The sequence below is a fragment of the Corvus hawaiiensis genome, chromosome 9 (genome assembly GCF_020740725.1).
Source record: "Corvus hawaiiensis isolate bCorHaw1 chromosome 9, bCorHaw1.pri.cur, whole genome shotgun sequence".
In the NCBI taxonomy this organism is placed as follows: domain Eukaryota; kingdom Metazoa; phylum Chordata; class Aves; order Passeriformes; family Corvidae; genus Corvus; species Corvus hawaiiensis.
The window spans coordinates 20,207,579-20,226,263 of record NC_063221.1 but is presented as its reverse complement, the minus strand read 5'-3'; the positions used below and the strand labels follow the sequence as shown (position 1 = coordinate 20,226,263).

Below are 18,685 nucleotides of genomic sequence, written 5' to 3'. Positions count from 1 at the left end.
TTCTAGGCATTTTGTATCTTTCTAAGTGGGGTCTATGAATGGATTAGGTTGACATATGATGACAGTAAATGATTTATAACCAAAAAGTCACTTGAAAATGCAGTATTGACCATGTTCTCTTTGATTTGTGTAACTTCTGTCCTCATTTGTTTCATAACATTACCTTTTGTAACATGGCTTTTGCTGTGTCTTTCCTAAGAAGTTAAAAATTCCTCTGTCTTATGAACAAAACCCCTCACTCAAGTTTTCCTTACAAGGAAGGGAAAAAAGGTTGTTGCTGAGAGACATGACATACAACCTTAAATCCAGAAACAAAAGAGAGCTGGGTTGATCCTGGTTATTTTTCTGGAGGCCCAGGCACATAGATACGTCTCAGAGAAAGTTGTATGGAAGAATAATTTAGAGTAATATACAGCAAAATCAGGCATAAGTAAATCTGCAGACAACTCCCTTTACCTTTTTGAAGCTCAAATGGTACATTATTTTATTTTGGTCACAAGTATTTTGATATATATGATGTGGTATCTGCTGAAAAGATTCCTTTCCTAATGCCAGCAAAACACAACTAATGATAGCATGTTTCTGAATTAAGATTACATGGAGCACATCAGCAACTGATTGTGATTTTGATTACGGATTCCCACAAATTATTAAAAATAGTAAGAACACCCTTACGGTACTTCAAAAGTTTCACATAGACAAAGAAATTGTACACCACCAGCCATTCACATCCTGGAGCAGAAGCTTCTGAGTATGGCAGAACGTCAGGTTTCTGCCCCTCCTATTACCATGTGTTTGGGCAACTCGGCTAGTTTCTGATCAGCACAAAAGTCATACTCTAGAAAGGGCAAAGACAAAAAAGTAGAGAAGTTCAACTATTAAATCGTAAGTACTGCTGAGGTACAGCTTAGGAACCAGTTTGTGTTGATGGTTGTTCTTCAAGACAAATTCTAGCCTCTGGAGACACCCTGAGACTTCCAGCCCGTGCAATAGTATAATTCAATCTATGAAGCAACATGCCACTAGAAGGGGAAAACACTACATACGTGGAACAGTGGACGTTTATAAGACCTTGGGGAAAATGCATTACTAACACTGCTGAATTGTTATTGGAGGTTTTGGGTTTGTTTGTTTCTTGAGGTCTTTTTGGGGTTTTTTTTGGGGGGAGGGTGTTGACAAAATTAAAGATTTCTTTGAAATGTCACACTATACAAAAGAAATGGAATCCCTAAATATTTTAACTTCCAGATCACAACAAGGATATCTGGACACACCAGTTAAAACAGTGTAATGATTTACTTTTTCTTAAAATTTTGCTAATAAGTTTCTGTGTTATATCTAATTTCTAAATTATCAGCAATGATTTTTAAATACAACCCTTTAAATACAATACTATTCCTAAAGCTGCAAGATTCACTGAATCTGAACACAGTAAGCCATAGCCATAGTAATTTATAATGAAACTCCAATGATTTTGGTAGACCTAGACCTGATGTGATTAAACATGACATTTTATTTTTCCAGTCATCTTATGAAGCAGCTTTCTTTCACTTATAAAGCAATATGGTTTAATATATTCTTCTTGTCCTCACTACTGTTTTTGAATTACTTTAATAACAGTTGTAAATAAGCAAAGCTCATATGATTGTCCTATTACCTATTTATTAGCTTCAAATCCCAAGATGGATTGTACAGCATATAGGGAGATACAGATTTCAGGGGACCTGTATCTGGTATAAATATGTGGCTCATGTTAATATTAATGAGAAACTTAGATAGCATTTCTCATTTAAACATCTAAAAATAAACTAAAGACATTTTTACTCTTTACTCAAAAAAAGACATAGGACAGAAGTATGCATTCTCATGCCTGGTCATTGAAGGAATATGTAGGTTATGAGATACATGGTGAGAAAAGCCACAGATTCTTTTCAATCCATTCAGTTTTGAAGGTCTGAAAATCACAAATGTCCTACTGTAGCCAATTTGAGAGACTACAGGGATACAAAAGCATTGTCCTGATACTGTCTTCAGGGATAAATGCAAAGCTCATTCTCAGCCAGGTGATCTGTTCATCTAATGCAGTCTTTTGTTCTACACTGTAAATGTACAGCCTTTCTCAGCCTCCCTCCTCTAGCCCAGATTTCCCCTTTATGCTCCCCTGAAATCCTGGTCTTTGACTCAGATATCTCAAAGTCTGTTTGGCTGAGGAATATCCTCACTTCCTGCTGTTCAATACCCTGAGCAGGGCCCTAATTTGCTGCCTGATTTAACTTCATCCAGGCCATTGGGCACTTGTAAATCCCATCACAGGGACTTCATGATATTCTTAGTTCTATTTTATTCTGAAAACCCCAGTGCCCAAGGTTATCATATTATGGGAGTTTCATTTCTCTGTGAAAACACAAACCCCAAAAGCTGAAAACATGAGAAATAAATAATAATCCAAATAATGGTTGTTGAAGGTGTTTTAATTTCATTATTTCTGAGACAAGCCCTTGATTTTGCCAGAAGCATAAATCATGATTGTTAAACACTTAGCTATTCTGTACCACTCTGCTAGGAAAAATATTATTTCAAGAAAATGAATTTTATAATATTTCATCTTAACCCATTATTCCTTGTATTTCAAAGAAAAATGTCAGTGCTCCTCATGCTATTAATGTCTACTATTTTCTGTTTGGTCACGTCTAATACCCTAAGTGTGGTACTGTTGAGGCCAACTCATAAACTGAAGCGCAACCCATAAACTGCCTGTCAAATGACATGTAATGCTTTGTAATGCCTAAAAACTGTTACGGAGGTTTAACTGAAAAATCCAAGGATAGCACTCATCTCTAAGAAAACACACAGAATGACAAGAATGTTTAAAATTATCTCATAAAAAATGCCAAAAAAGGAGTGGAGGAGGGGTAATTTTTTCCTTTAACTGAATTTCTTCAGTCTAATCCATAGCTTAGTGTTTGCTAGTTTCATAAAAATGCTTAAGAAATTAGAATAGATTTTGAAATGAAGATCCAGTCAAGCTCCTCTGAAGTAATACTCAGACATAGTAAACAATTGCATTACATAAACCAACCGTCTGAACAAAAATGATAATTAAAGTAATGCATCGGTGTGCTTCATTGATTTATGAATTTGTTTAATGATTCCTGTTAGAGCAGAAGAAGCCATTATGCATTCACTGATTTTAAGAGACAGTATATAGTTGTGTGACCTTTCACTAAAGAAGAAAAGTAATATTCCTGAGCAATCAAAAAAAATTGTAAAAGAAGTGTTGTTATGAAAAACTTTTTACAACAATTTGAAAATAACATCCCAAGCCCATTAATTTTCTTCATGCACAAAGCTGTTCCCATTTTTCTCACTACTATTCAGAAAAGAGTAGAGGAATTTGTCTAGTCCATGCTTGCATGTTGGATCCAACAAATAAAAGGAAAGAATCCAAGGCTACATTTATCTGCCTTTCATTCAGATTCAACCCAACCAAGTACCCCAGGTTCCTGGCTGAAAGCTAGTGGCCCACACTCCCCACTCAATTACTGTTATTCACTGGTGCTTGGTGTGCCCATCCAAAATCAGAGCTCTGCTGTGTGAATTAGGGTTAACACAACTGAAATACATACACTGAATATCTCTGACCCAAAGCACTTATGATCCAGACAGACAGTTGGGGAAAACCTGAGCATACAAATGAAAGCATACAAATAATATCCTCCTGCTAAAATCCAGGGAGATTTTACTCTCTGTTTCAAGCTAATTCTCAGTGATACTGAAAATCTCACCCACAAAGACCAAGCAAAAGTATTATCTTGCTGCTATGGAGATAGGGAGCTTAAGCAAAAAAAGATGAAGTATATCATCCAGGTCTGTGCAGGAATTTTGTGGTAAAATTGAGTCTTAAAAACAGGATCATAGATTTTTCCACCAGGTCAGCTTCTGTCCTGTCCACAGAGGTTTTGCGAAGAGTCTTCTCCCACCCCTAATGTGCATCCATTAGTGCTGGTGAAATCCACACCAAGTACTAAAAGTAAATAGTATTGAATGCCTTCAAACCTTGACACAGCAGGAGGCATCCTGAAAGTAAGGAAGGAGGAGTCTTTTAAATTAGCTGTTGTAAAACAAATGGAAGGGTCCAGAGGGTGCATTTAACATTTATCTGTGTATTTCCTTGCTTTTGTTGTTTTCTGTCATTGTCCTATCATTCCATTCCCCTTGATTTTTGTGTAAACTTCCTTGTTTGTTTGCTTTTCTGATAACTTGTAGAGTAAACTTCTCCTTCACAAGACAAAATGCAGCTGGGAGAATAAGGTGGGGGAAGGTTTTCTGGCTGAAATACTTTCAACATGGCATCAGCATAGCTGCTTGTGACTTTGAGCACTGTGAAACATTTGTTTGTCTTGCCTTCTTTCCTTGCTTTTCACAGTCCTTTTCAATCTCCCAAGCAGCTGATGGAAAGAGAATCTCCTAAAACACTAAACACATTTTATTATTTACTGTTAAATCCCTATTTTCACACACAGAAGAGATTGCACATGTCAATATATCTTTTTAATTGTATGTGGAACTTGTCACATCAGGTTGTCAGTCCCTTGAAGTCCCAGAGCCCATTTTGAACTGGGTTGACACTTCAAAGACAAAAGGGAACAAGTATGGAAAGCTCTTGGAATCACAAAGAACGAAATGAAAACACTCCATCAGACTTCAATTCTCAATTATGCTTTTTCCATGCGTATTTTGTCTGTCAAAATCCATAACTGACCTTCAGAATGGCAACATAATGATCTACAGACCAACTCCTTATCTCTTCTTTTAGCAGCTCAGCTCATTCAGGCAGTTTGATTTTTTGAAGGAATACGGGGTGGATGAGAAACTCTGAATTTGCAGAGTGACCTAAACTTGGACATTGTCCTAGTGATACTTTTTGTCATCAGCTGAGACGGCCATTCACATTCAGTAGGCAAGAAAGAGAAGGGTTTAAAGATAAAAGCATGGGATGGTCCTACTATAATTGTTTGGAATCTTCTCATTTTGTGTTGTAATAAATATTATTTTTACTCTAACAGAAGCCCATAGCTTCACAATTCTTGAAAGAAAATAAGGAGGTAAGAAAAGGGATATTTTGATTTACATTCTTTCAGGCCTGAACACATGATGAGCATTTCAACTATTTACAACACTAATAATAAGAAAGTCCTGTGATACCATAAACTGCTGAAGTATTTCAAAGATATGTAATAGAGCAAGAAAAGAGTACAACAATAGGAGGAGGAACTGGAAGAAGAAAAATGTGAGAAGAGCTCCTTTTGCTCCATGAGCATCCAGCCTCCCCTGCAGGACCACAGTGGCTGGGGAAAGCCAGCACTCTCCCCTCTGCTCCACAAAATTACCTGCAGAGAAAAAAGAGCCAGCTGGCTCCCCAGCCCTTTGGTTACCAACTCACTGTGAAAGCCAAGAGTTAAAGCAACAGAAGAGTCTTTTTGTTCTCACCTCAGAAACAGTGCAGGAGCTAACGCCCACTGCACTCCTTAAAGGCTGTCTAAGTCCAGAAGTACTATGTTTTGTGTCTCTCTTTGTACTACACACATTTAAACCAGGATGAATATTCTTTCAGGATTCAAAATATTTGGATGTAAACTCTTGCTGTAGCCCTCACGAATTATCACACAGCTCATTGTCTGTCTTTGGAACATACTAAGGTAACATGGATTTTACCTGACCCCTACACATGCTTATCTTTATTCATCGTAGGGAGGCTCACTGATGTTAGGAGGGTTTTTTTGCTATGGATTTACTGTGTATCAGATTAAGTACTTTCATAATTCCTTGATGGATCACTGAGCAAGCAGCAGCACCTTTAAAGTTTATCACCATCACTGGCAGTAACTGGCAAACCCTCAGCAGTGCTGGTAGAGACCACAGTCAGAGAGACTGTCTTAAATCTAGCAGTGAAAAATTTGATTGAGATTACACTTTAAAGAGCAGTTTGTAAGCAGAGTTTTGAGTGAAAGCAAAGTATCAGTGTGAGTCTGAAACTTATTCAAGCTGTCAATCTCGATGTCTTGTGTCTGTTAGCATGCCCAGCTTTGGTGTTATTGTTTGTTTGCATGTTAACCAAAATGTAGGTCTACATTTTTCTAGCACACACAGACTTCTGCTGACTGACTTCCATGAATCAGATGTAATCGAGTGGTAAGTGGCAGTTAACTTTCATCAAGCAAAGCTTTAAGCATAGGCTGGTAGAGCTGGCTCTGCACGTGCCTCCCCTCACCTCTTCAGGTAGCAGATGTTTCTGTATCACTCAGTTACTAAAACGTAGGTTATGCTGTTGGTAAGCTACTTAAATGCAGAAAAATGCATCTAGGTGGGCTTGCCAAAGCAGTAAAAACAACTTAATTTTAATGTTTGACATTTTACTAGCCAGCAGCCTTATGTAATGAGGACCTACATATCCTGCTTCAGAGATAGAGGCATCTCCTAAATGTCTGGGCCAGTAAACAGAAACAAAGTTTAGCGTACATGATGTAAAATATGAAGTCTAGGAGCAGCAAACCAAAACAGAAAAAAAAGAAGAATCTAACCTATTAAATGACAAAAACGTGCAGCATACTGACAAAGGAAAGAGACGAAGGAAAGAGTTTGGGGAGATTACTGCAAAAGAAATGATAATGTCTTCCTCTATGTGGCTGCATTAGAAAAGGGAAATATGAAGGATAAACCAACCCTAGAGACAAGAAAGCAAAACAACTCACAGAACCTGAGCTGTATTAACCACAATCCAGTTTAGCATAAATTTGTCAGAGAGAGCAAGAGGCTTTAAGGTAAGATTATGACTTTAGGGATGAGGCATTTTATAAACAGCATCTGCCAGGGGCAGCCACAGAAAACATTTTACAAGAGACCCCGCTGGAAAATGTCTCTTCCTTCGTCAGCCTCAATGGCATAGGAGGAGTTGGGAGTGGGCAGCACTCAGGAGTGCCGAGGAGGAGCCCTGCTCCAGCTGCGTTTGGGTTGCAGGTCTCCCCTGTGCTTGGGCCTGGTGCTTGGCTGTTTCCATGGCGATGAGTGAGTTTGTGCCGTGTTCCTTTTTCCTCTTACTTTGGGTGTAATGTCCGAGCCCCAGGCTGGGAAAAGCGTTTGAAGGAGAGTGATCTGGAGTGACTCGAGGCTGCAAAATGGCTGCTGTGCGCTCGAGGGGGGGAAGCAGCCTGCCTTGGGAGGGGAGGCGGGCGGGTGTCACTGCTTGGGAATACGCGTGGTTTAAGAGCAAACTCGGTGTTTTTCATGTGTAAAACCGTCTCTTGAAAGGTATTAGAGGAGGTGCTGAAGGTGGCTCTGCAACAGGCTTTGTCTGCTTAATTCTTGTCCTGTGACAGAACTAATTTGCGTAAAGGACAGCACTTTTTTCCCCACAGATTCTTTTCCTGATTGAAATTTAAATTTAGGGACCTGCTTCCATTAGTTTTGGTTTCCCTTCCTCTGTCATTCACTTCGCTAAAATCAGTTGTGTTCCTCACTTTCCTCGTCTCTCAGTTTTCCCTCTTTCCAGAGGGTCTGCCCGAGGCTGGCATTCCCACCTGGCCGGCCGAGTCACACAGCTGAAGGTGCTGTTTAGCGTTGGGGTTCACTCTTCCCTTGCAAGGGAAAAAAAAAAAATAATAATTTTTGGAAAGCTGAGGAAAAAAAAAAGCAGGCAGGCATAAAAAGTAATTGTAAAGTTTGGCCCTCATTGTTGAAGATGGAAATGTACTACTGGTAACTTAAAAGAGAGAAGAGGGATAGATAATTTTCAGCTCCAAATGAAAAAAGATTGCTGAACATAAGCCACCAATGTTCTTATGATGTTTGTTTCCCTGCTGTAGTAGAGCAGGCCATATATTTTATTACTAATAATTTTCACTTTTCATACCTTTTAGCTCTCATGTGTAGCAAATCACACAAAGCTAAAAACTAGCATTTTTTTTTTCTTTCAGCGGCACAATTTGAAATATTTTTTTCCCAAAAGATTGTTTTGTATTGTAGACCTTGTTTTTATTTCTGAAGTGGCAGAAGGGGAACTACCTGGAATTTCAGATCCATGTTTGCTCAAGATCAAAATGATGATTCGTTATGTACAGAAAATCACGCTATGAAAAGCCAGTGTCCAAAAAGGAGACAGAGGAGTCCTGCAAGTTTATAAGAGTAAAGGGAGAGAGTCCACCCGGGCACACGTCCGCGGGCTTTTCTCTCTCGAGGTTTTGGAGGGCGCAGCCTCCTTTTATCACAAACTCCTGGCCGCATGTTGCCCTCTTCCTTTTCCTACTGGCTGAGGTACCAGGAAGGTACAGCCTTCCCAAACCACCAGCACATATTCCCCGCTTGACCCTACTATTTTACTCCAAAGTTCAGAAACTCAGGCTTGGGCGGACCTATTTGTCTGTTTCAGGAGTCAGACTGAGCTCTGTAACAAACCTGCTGCCCAAAGTTAGTAGAGACATTAAGACCCATTTCAAAGGCCTTAACACCGAACTTTCACTCATGGAATTGTTTGTAAAGACATTAGCACACATCTTCCCTATCAGTTACAATTGGCCTTGAGGTGCTCAAGAGTTTTGTGACTAAGGAGGGGAAGAGAGCCCAACAGCAGCATTTAGCACATTTCTGTGATGCAGTACCTCTTCGTGTGGTACTGCAATGTGTCATCTCATTGTGCAGACCTCTCAGGAATAAGTGGAATTCTTGTATCACTGATTTCACCTGAACCCAGTATTCTCTTTATAGCATGTATTAACACTCTAAACAAATTATAAGAGTATAGTCTTTACCAGAGCATTTGTATGATTGTTTTGGATTTTGAGTAGCTTTGGAAGTAACGAAAACTCTTGGGGAACTAATTCAACTATTTAGTGGTCTATTGAAAAAAGAAGCAACAGAACATCACCAGCTTCTTAAAGTTTACATGGAGAGGTTGCCTATGAATGCAGCTGATATGAAAAACAGTGGCAGAATTTTCAGATGTTGAAATACACTGCAATATGTAGCCCTACAGTGGTGTAAATAACCCCACAATTTGACTGCCTTTCCAGTGGTCCTGTATAGCCTGGAGATGAGTGACTGCAGCTTGTGTTTCCCTAGAGAAGCAGCATTAAGATGGAGCAAATAACCCAGGGTGAATTTTGCACTGAAGAAAGAAGGGAGACTAAACTATGCAGATACAATCCAAATGTTTGGGGTGTGTTATGGCCCAGTGTGTGACACAGTTATCTGCTAGGTCTGTGTATTTAGTGTCTCTGGCTGGTGGGCTGTATTCTTTTCAGAGCATCTAAACAATTTCAAACACGAGGCACATAGAGATTGACGTCAGCAAGTCTGAACTGCACTATCATAAAAAAATTTTAAAATAAACAAAACAAGCAAACAAAAAAACCCCAAACAAACTAACAACCAACCCCGCCAAAAAAAAAAAAAAAAAAAAAAAAAAACCAACAACAACAAAAAAAACCCCAAACCAAAATCTGACAACAAGCAGTGTTCCCAGGGAAATAAGCCAAGATGGGATGTATTCTTGGGTAGACTGATAGTGAGCATGAAGTCTGTTTCAGCAGGTGCTTGTTTGTTTCCTTGTTTGTTTGTTTCCTTGTTTCTTCCTGTTTTGTCCAAAAAGGGAGCTGCAGTTCTCTTTATGACTCACATGTAGCCATGATATGTGACTCTGGCAAGAATACTGAGCCAGAAGTTCACAGAGCACCTGGATTCTGCCTGATTTGTGCTGTTTCAGGGCGATTAAAAATTCTTTCAGGGAGTTTATATGGCTGAGTAAATTAATATTTATAAAGCCTGTAGGATAGCTTATGTTCAACACCTCTAGGGTGTTTTTATTCAGGAAAGGCCTCCATTTCACAAAACAATGTACAGGTACTTCAGGAGTGACTCGAGAAGGGGTGTTCAAATCTGCATTGCTTTGGGACTGCTGAAAAAAAAAAGGTGCCTTCCTCTGGAGACACTGACAGCTGGAATGCCAAAGTAGTTAATTCCTCTGCTGAGGTTGTGCAGTTTTTGAGCTGTGGGGGAGTAAAAGCGAGTAATGCCTTATGTATAAGGACCAATGATAAAACATTTTTGTGATGACTTCTTTTTCTCTCTCCATCTCACCAGCTCCTGGCTTATCCACAGGTGTGGTACTTGGCCAGAACATGATTTTGACACAAAATTCCCTTAGGAAACCTTAGCTGTAAAACTCACAGTGAAATGGAAGACCAGGTTACATTTCCTGACTTCCCATAAATTAACACTTGTTAGATGAACATGCATTTAAAGGCCACAAAGAATCTCTGCTAGGGTGCAGTAAATGGTAATAAATTTTCCCTGTTATTATGTAATATCAATGGATACCAACTTAATTATCTCTTCAGAAGAAAAAGTACCTAATTTGCTGATTATTTTATATTTACATATATATATACATACACACACACATATATATATGTATATATATTTGGTGGGATTAGAGGTAGATGGCTTGATCTACTGAAAGCTTTGTGTCTCTGCTCATACTGGAAGGCTAAGGAGATGCTAGTTGCAGTCCTGGGCTGTGGTTAAAGATAGCTACTTCTCCTCCCTGTGAGAGAGAGGTGGTGATCCATTGGTGGTGATCTGGTCTGTGGTCTCTCCCTGTCTGTATAGCTGTGTTTATTCTTGTGTAGTAACAAAGTGTTGCATTTTTCTTTCCAAGTTTGTGGCAAAATATTTTGCTGTTGTTTCAAACTGTATTTTTAATAGTTTAATTTTTTTTAATTCTCTTCAGATATTGTAAGTTCTGAATAGATACACGTGTACTCATAAATTTCTAGTTAACATTCAGTGATGCTTGAGCTGATGTGGTGTCAGGACTTGATTGTCAGCATCTTTTTCAGCCTCAAAGCCATCTTTTTTTGGTATTTAAGCTTGAAATGCACTTTTTTTTGGATTTTGGCAATGAGTCAAGAACGCTATAGTCAATTGTGTTTGGCACAAAGATTTTCCTGCCACTAGTATTGTTGGGTTAATAGTTTTGTGTAAAGAAAAAATGCACTGCATATAATTTTCATAAAATACCAAGTGATAAGAACTCTGCCTTGCACCATCAAGGAAAGAGGAGTAAATAACACCAAAATGTCAATAAAAAGCCACTCAGGCTTTAAACCCAGCAATACATCTTGTAAAAACACACATTTATGTTTATAAATGTAGCCAGAAATTCCCAGTATATTGCAAGCATGATGATTACAGCAGAAGGTAACAATGATCAGCTAATAATTACCATGACAAATTTGGGCCCAGATTTGGCCCAGCCTGCAGAAGTACTGCAGTTAGTTTGGGCTCTAACCATATAAAAACAGGAGTAGTCTGTGCTGTTATTTGCTCCTACACAAATACCCTTGTGTTGAAACTGTCTCAGCTCCTCAATCTCACAGTCTTTTCCAGTCAACAACACTTAGTTTGGGATGTTATGAAGGACTTAAGTATTGGAGAAAACCTCTGAGAGAGTCTGTAACAAGTCTCACTCTTGGTTTTCAGCAGGAAAAAAATAAAGTTGGTAGAACACAGGTTCCTACCTGTTTTTGAGCTCTCTTGCCAGCAATTTGCTGGGGAGCCTCTGGTTGCCCAAACTGTCTCAACTCTGAGTACTGATGAGACTTGGCAATACCGTGCAGCCAGCTCCTTCTGCTCTTGGAATTACACGCACAGGGACAGCGAAAAAAAAATGGCTTCAAGAGTCATCTGAATGTACTTGGAGCATTAAATGTGAACACTGGAGCCCTGAAATTACGGAAACACGTATGTTCAAAAGTCTTGTGGATTTCAATGTTTGCAGCTATGTAGAAATCCTATACCTTAAGCTATTCACATTTTGCAGCTTTTTTACTCTTTAAGATGTTTTTAGTTTCTGTGTGATATGCTCCAAGATGACAGAGGTACAAGACTTTTTATAAGACTTGCAATATGATTCTCTCATAAGTGTCACAGTATTATTTTGAATAGGAATTAAAATGTAATAAGACCAGTATTTAATCATATTTAATAATAAATTTTTCTTTAATTTTTTTAAAAACTTCTTTCACCATCAGTGGTCTGCTGGATTTGGACAGTGGACTGTAAACCTAGAGCTTTGAGGGAGTCATTTCAACACTCAGCAAAACCTTTGCCAGGCTGGATCTGTAGTTACTGTGGAGGTTTCCTGTTGCTCATATACAAGAGAAAATGATCGTTCTGCAGTGTAAGCATCTTCTAATTTGAAGAAATGGCTTTATTGCAGCAGTAGTTATTGCAATAACAGCTGGTACTGTCAACACTGCTGTATGGGAAGAGCTGTAGTGGTAGATTTGGTTCTCACCTACAATATGAAGTAGCTTATGAGCCTCTCACACCTTTTTTTTTTTTCCCCTCCAGGAGAAGTAATACAGAGTCGTTTTAAAATATAAGTGTTGTAGATACAGAAGGATCAAAAGGAGAAACCAAGAGTAAATTTACCATAGCTGTGTATTTTGAGACCAAGAATAATTGCACTAACTATTTCTGGGAATGTAAGAAGCCACAATGTGGAATAATTATTTAAAAGTTTGCAGCTAACATTCATTCTTTGCAGAATGAGATGCTGAACTGAGGATTTACAAAAGCAGAAGGCATCTCAGATAAGATGCCAGATGTTCCAAAGCAACAATAGTATTTATTTCGCTATCTACTTTCAGACAGTAATTTACTACCTGATAGAATGGTTGCCACTGGATTTTTTTTTATTTTAAAAAGTAAATAAAAGAGATTATGGCAATCTTTGAAAGAAAGCACTAATGCATTCAACTGAATCTTTTTATAGTGCTTATATACCTTATATAAAGGTCACAGATGAAGGGAAAGCAAAATGTGCCACCTCCCATGTCAAACGCAGGATTTTCTTGAGAGTAGCAAATTGTTCTGTTACTTGAATCTTGTATCCATTTGGGACTGAACAATTTTTTTCTGCAAAGCATTCAAATGTGTCTTCTGTCTGGTAGAATATATCCATCACTGTACTGAAACTATTGTTCTAACCCTGAAAGCAGTTTTCCTTCGTGGATGAGCATATTCTAAAGTGCCAGTTCACTTTTCACGGTTGTGAAAAGCCGTGTGCCTGGGTTGGTTTTTTGGTTTTTTTTTTTTTTTCTGTTTCGGTATGAAGCAGGGAAGAAGAAGGTCAGGAAAGAAGGGATGCATGTGGGAATGTTTGTTTTTCTCCAAGAGAAGGGCATAGGCAGGCTAAATTGATCTTTATTTCCAATAAAGGGTGGAGAGTGGAGGGAGAAGGGAACTGTCAGAGAAAGTGCATGGAAGAAAAATACGTTAAATAAAGCATCGCTAAAATGTGTATAATTCAAGGGCAGAATATATATCTTGTAGGAAGGATTGGACCAGGCTTCATACTGGAGTTACGTATTCTAAATTTTTCCAATCCCATTATTACTGTGACCATTGCTGTTACAATACTGATGAATAGAAGGTTGTTCAGACTTCCTGGATGATTTCCTCAAAGTGGGGGTGTCATTGGTTATGCAACATCTTCTGCACACCAAATGGTACCAAGAAGTTATTCTCAATATTATCTGTACTTTGACCTGCTAAAAAAAGGAATACCTAACTTCCTTTATTCTGTGTGAAATGAAGTGGTTCAGACACCACTTGTACAATTCCTGCCAGAAACAACAAAGACTATAAGTTAATAATATTTCTGTATATTTAGCTGGTCTCTAGAATATATGACTTTAATTGAAGTTTTGGGGGATTTTTTTGGGCAAATGATGTGATAGAAGTTGTTCTTTGGCACATTAGTAGAAGTTATGGGACAGGAGGAAGTGCTGTTTGTTAAAGCTTAAGCCATTAGATTCGTCTCTCCCATGCTGTTTAAAAAAGAAAAAAATCATCTTTAAGGAAAAATACCTCAATCTTGTCTGAGTAGTATTTTCATCCATATTATCTGTGACACAGACCTTCAGAGTATCACTGTTCATTAACATGCTCTTGCACACTAAGTAGACTGAAGTCACTGCTGTCAATTTCCTACGAAAAGGGAATGTTTCTGTAACTTGTAATAGTGACCTCTTTGTTCGTGTCTTGTTAGATAATGCAGGATTTTATTTTCCTTTAAAAAAGAAAAACAGTTTCTTTGAGAAAGTTGATCTATGCTTTACATGTAAATATGTTTTAAATTGATGGCTTCAGCAATGTTGTGGCACAAGTCTTTCAAAAGTCTTTTTTAAATGACACTAGCTATTTTACAGATGCCTTTGAAGGCATTAAAATCATATTGTGGTTTTATTAACTATGATTTTTCTTCCTTGGTCTATCATAAAACTGTTTTCTTTTTATGTTTTTAAAAGTGAAGTCACTCCTTTAATATTAAATCAACAATTGCCATGTTCTATTACTCATGCTACAGACCTAATTCTGGCAATAAGGAGATAAACAAGAAAATAGAAGTGCAAGGGTAGGGGGGAAACCCAAACACAACCCACACTTACAGCTGAAATGGACGTGCTAACAAGGACTGGAATTGGAAATTATCACGCAATTTCTCATATGACTCCACTTACTAAAGACACTACTACATGAAAACATCTTCTACAGCTTATTTTATAAACAAAGTGTTTATCTGGTACTGTCTATGACATTTAGAGAATGAATCAGCATGGCTTCTTATGATATGCAAAGGTTTTTCAATGTCTAAATAGTCTTAAATTATTATAAATGAGATTAAGACCTTCAAAGACTGTTCCATTTAAATAGCTAAAACCAGATTTTAACTAAACCAAAACAGGAATTTTCCTTAAAACCATTCTTGAGGGCGGAAACAGTCCTGGGTTTCAGTGAAGTGCTTCACTTTATGTATTTTTATTGTTTTTTCATCATCCATTCCAGTGACAGAAACCATGTGCCAGTTCTCAGCTCTCAGGCTTTCCACATGTCTCCAAGCCACGTCCTGCTGCCCTTGAACTTTGGCAGTGCCTTTGAGAGGAGCACCCCCAGTGCTGCCACCCTGGCTCCTTTTGGGGGGCAGCAGCAGGCTGGGATGGGTGCGAGGCATGGGGAGCACCACCTGCAGCAAGAGCTCTCTGCTGGTTGCAAGGGTGGGGCTGTGCATCCAGCACCTAAAGCTTGAGAAGAAATTTGCTTATTTAGAACAGAACTTGGCCACCTGTTTCACCAAGGATCAGAAATGGCAATGACAACATCAAAATATTAATGAGATTTTCTTGTCAGTTGTTATATGATTATAGTAAAATGATGCTTCTTATCATGATTTATAGGTGCTTCAGTGTTTGCAGTAGAAGTGCAAGCGTTACCATTTATTGACTTCATAAAGAGCGACTGTAAAAGATTAAGGTCAACTTTCTCAAAGGCTTTGCTAATTTTCAGAGGAGCAGTAGATGGTACATGGTCTGACTTTGGATTTTCACATATGCAACCTGTTAAAAAATCTGGGCTTAGAGAGAGACAGGGCTTTGGTTAGCTCTTGATATTCTTGTAGAAGGGGTTTAGATGTGCTCTGTCCTATAGACAAAGTTAAGGTCGTGTAGTTATTCTCTTGATTGGTTCAGATGTGTAAAAGCTACAATCAGAGTAGTTGATTTTTATTTATACAAGAGCCGTTAAGGCAAGATTTACTTTCAGATGTGAATTAGAAACTTGGATCTGTGCATGTAATATAAGCAGCTACAAGTTTTGGAAATAACTTTCCATAGTGCCTTTAATTATTGGAAAATAATATTTGTACAATTGAACTGAAAGTACAAACCAAAAGATGTATTTTTCAAAAATTCAGTCAAGGATTATTTTTCCAGGCTTTTTAAAAGCCATTCATGACACATAAGTATCAGAATATTTTACTTTCTTTCTAGCTATCAGGGTTTTTACAAATAAAATCACTTAATAGCCTCTTTCTAACTCTTCAGAAAGTACATGTCTATCAAATATTTCCTAATAGAACATAATATTATATTTGGTACAGTTATTAGTATGAAAATGGATAGCTTCCAGAACTAATTAATGTGATGTTCTTTTGCTTTTGTAAATAACTGCTGGCTCAAAGGACCTGTGCATGGATACTGGATAAATGCATGCAATATTTTAATACTGTTTCATTTCTAAATAGTTAGCATATGAGTGTCAGGACAGCCTTATGTAGTCAAATTATTATAGCAAAATGATGTTGTTTTAATGGAAAAAAATTGCAAGTCTTACCAGAAAGTCAACCCAAAGGTACACCAACACATTATGAGTATTTCAACCCCCAAATAAGAGGAGTATCTCTCAATATCTGGATAAACAGTCCTTATTTGGAAGACATCAATATTATTGCTATTACATTGTAGATCTTTATGTTTCTACCTAGTTGCTTGCTTGATGATGATAAAATCTAAGCCATACAGCCTTGATCAGTTTATCAGCACATTATCTGCATGCTGACTTCAGTCATTATCTCTGGATTGGTACTGTCTGGTTTCTCTTAGGGTGGGGGACTTGAGGATTCATATATGGAAAGCAGACATAGCTGACACAAAAGTTTGATAGTTCTAGAGAACTGGAGTTCATGCATTTGGCTTCGGGTTTTCTTTTCATATGCTGAAAATGATTGGGCATATATTTAATTGAGTTTTCACATGCCATTCAGTAATACTTTTTTCCCCTAGGACTCCTCTGCAACCCAGTCTCATCTATTTTCACCAACTTCCACTCACAAGTGCCAGAAGATCAGCTGAATGCTAACCAAGCATCTAGCCTGGCAGATAAACCCTCAAGGAGGCAAGAAAGAATTATCTGTATTAGAGTGGCATTTCAGAACTAATCCCACATTCCAAAAAGGGGCATATTTGGGTTTAGCAGTCTGCATTAAATAAGCAGGAGGTAAATTTGCAACAGAAGACTTATTCTGTCCTCCCTAGAGGAGTCTGTTATTTGAGATGCCTTGCCCAGTAATGTGATGTGGGTCTGTGGTTGACTTGAAGTACTTCTAAGTCCAGTGGGAAACAGATAGCATCATCTTGTTTGATTTCTTTTTATTAGTTCTGCCTTTGAGTTTGTAGTACAAAGAAGGATGAAACAAAGGTCTTCTAAAGCTGCAGGATTTGGGACTTTAGAGAAATACTTCTGTGTTGGCTTTTTTTTTTTAAATTGAGGGGAGCAGGGAGGGATTGACACAGAGAAAGAGGGATGTTGCATACCTGGTGAAAAAGCTGATTTAACTGAGATTCAGTAAAATAATTATAGCTAGGAAGAATTATCTAATGTTATTCTTTCAAACATGGTTCTTTGAACTGTGACTCCCATGCTTTCCATTAAATTGTGTGAAGAGCTACCTCATCTCATGGTCAATATTGCCTGAACTGTACACTTCCAAGATTACATGTTGCTCTCTGACATGTTTTCTATCTTTGTGACAAGATCTGAAATGGGTAAAAATTTAAATTTGTTTGAATTCAAACTGAGTTTCCACTGGTCTTTTCTTGGTAAAAAAAAAAGCTGTGCCGTAACACAGCTAGCACTGGCTGAGTTTATTCCTGGATTGTACTACAGCCAATAGCCTGGGAACCACAAACATTCAGTCCTACCATAATCCATTTTATATTTGAGATCCTGCTCGCTTCTAATACCCTATTCATCTGTGTTATTCCACAGTCCTTAGGTAACCTACCATAAAAAGCCTATATTATGGATAGTGGAACCATAGCATCAATCTTCAAACAGCAACCTAATTTCATCATAATACTAATATTTTGAATTAATATTTCATATTATACTTTGCTATGAAATTCTTTTCCTCCCCACAAAATTCATGAAAACAAGTTAATGAATTACTGATTTTTTTTTGCTTAGTTTGAGGAATCAGGTATTCACCAGGCGAGGTGGTACATGTAAAAGGAAAATCCTGGGTGTTAATGCAGGGCAGAGCAGAATTAATCCAAGACTTAAACCAGTACTCACCTGCTAATTTCAGATATATCGGAAGAATTTGGTTTCCTTTTAAACAGTCTTTCTTGTTTTCATATGCTTCTGCTACCTCCCACTGCAACAATTTACCGGAGAAAGAAATGTTAAAATATTGTCAAAAGGGCTGCTCTTACATGTCTCTTGTCCCAGAGCGAGCTGGAGAGTCAGAGAATTATGTGGGAGTAAATTTAATCTCAGACATTTCCTGAGTAATTTTGCAGACACAAGAAGGGTGGCTGGTTCAGATTAGAGCCAGGATAAGAAGTTAAATTTAGGCTGCACTTTGATATGAAATCTTTGGAGTCCATAGCAGTGTAAACAGTTTTTAGCTATTCTTTGCTCTCTGTTTATGCCCTTGCAGGCTTTTTCTCAGCTGTACCAGTATCAGCATGAGAGAATGGAAGCTGGGAACTGATCTAGATTTTTTGACACCATATTTTTACAATAAAGAGCTGGGAAATGGGAAGATTGATAAAAGGATGACAGAAAATTTAAACCACTTTTGCTGTTGAGCATTTCATATTGTCTAATCATGGCCATAGAAATAGCTTTGTTTGCCTGTAAACAGCCAAGTTGCCTGTGTTCTTAATGTTCATGGAGTAACTTTCCAAAGGACAGTAAGAAAAATATCTCCTCCTTTTAATAAATTCTGATTGTACAGAATGATAGTCTTCTCTTGCAAAAAGTGGGAGTTTGGTCTTCCACTGGC

General features: G+C 38.0%; 1 protein-coding gene and 1 long non-coding RNA gene across 2 annotated transcripts in view; one reads left to right on the top strand and one right to left on the bottom strand.

The window, feature by feature from the left end:
- Positions 1-18,080, bottom strand: part of LOC125330480 — a 63,860-nt gene extending 45,780 nt beyond the window's left edge. The window contains exon 1 of the long non-coding RNA XR_007205559.1: positions 17,971-18,080. This is a non-coding gene — a long non-coding RNA (uncharacterized LOC125330480). The remainder of the gene's footprint in view (positions 1-17,970) is intronic.
- The window catches only part of ADGRL2 (adhesion G protein-coupled receptor L2), a 384,704-nt gene that overhangs the window by 20,769 nt on the left and 345,250 nt on the right, over positions 1-18,685 (top strand). The gene's annotated exons all lie outside the window — the stretch shown is intronic.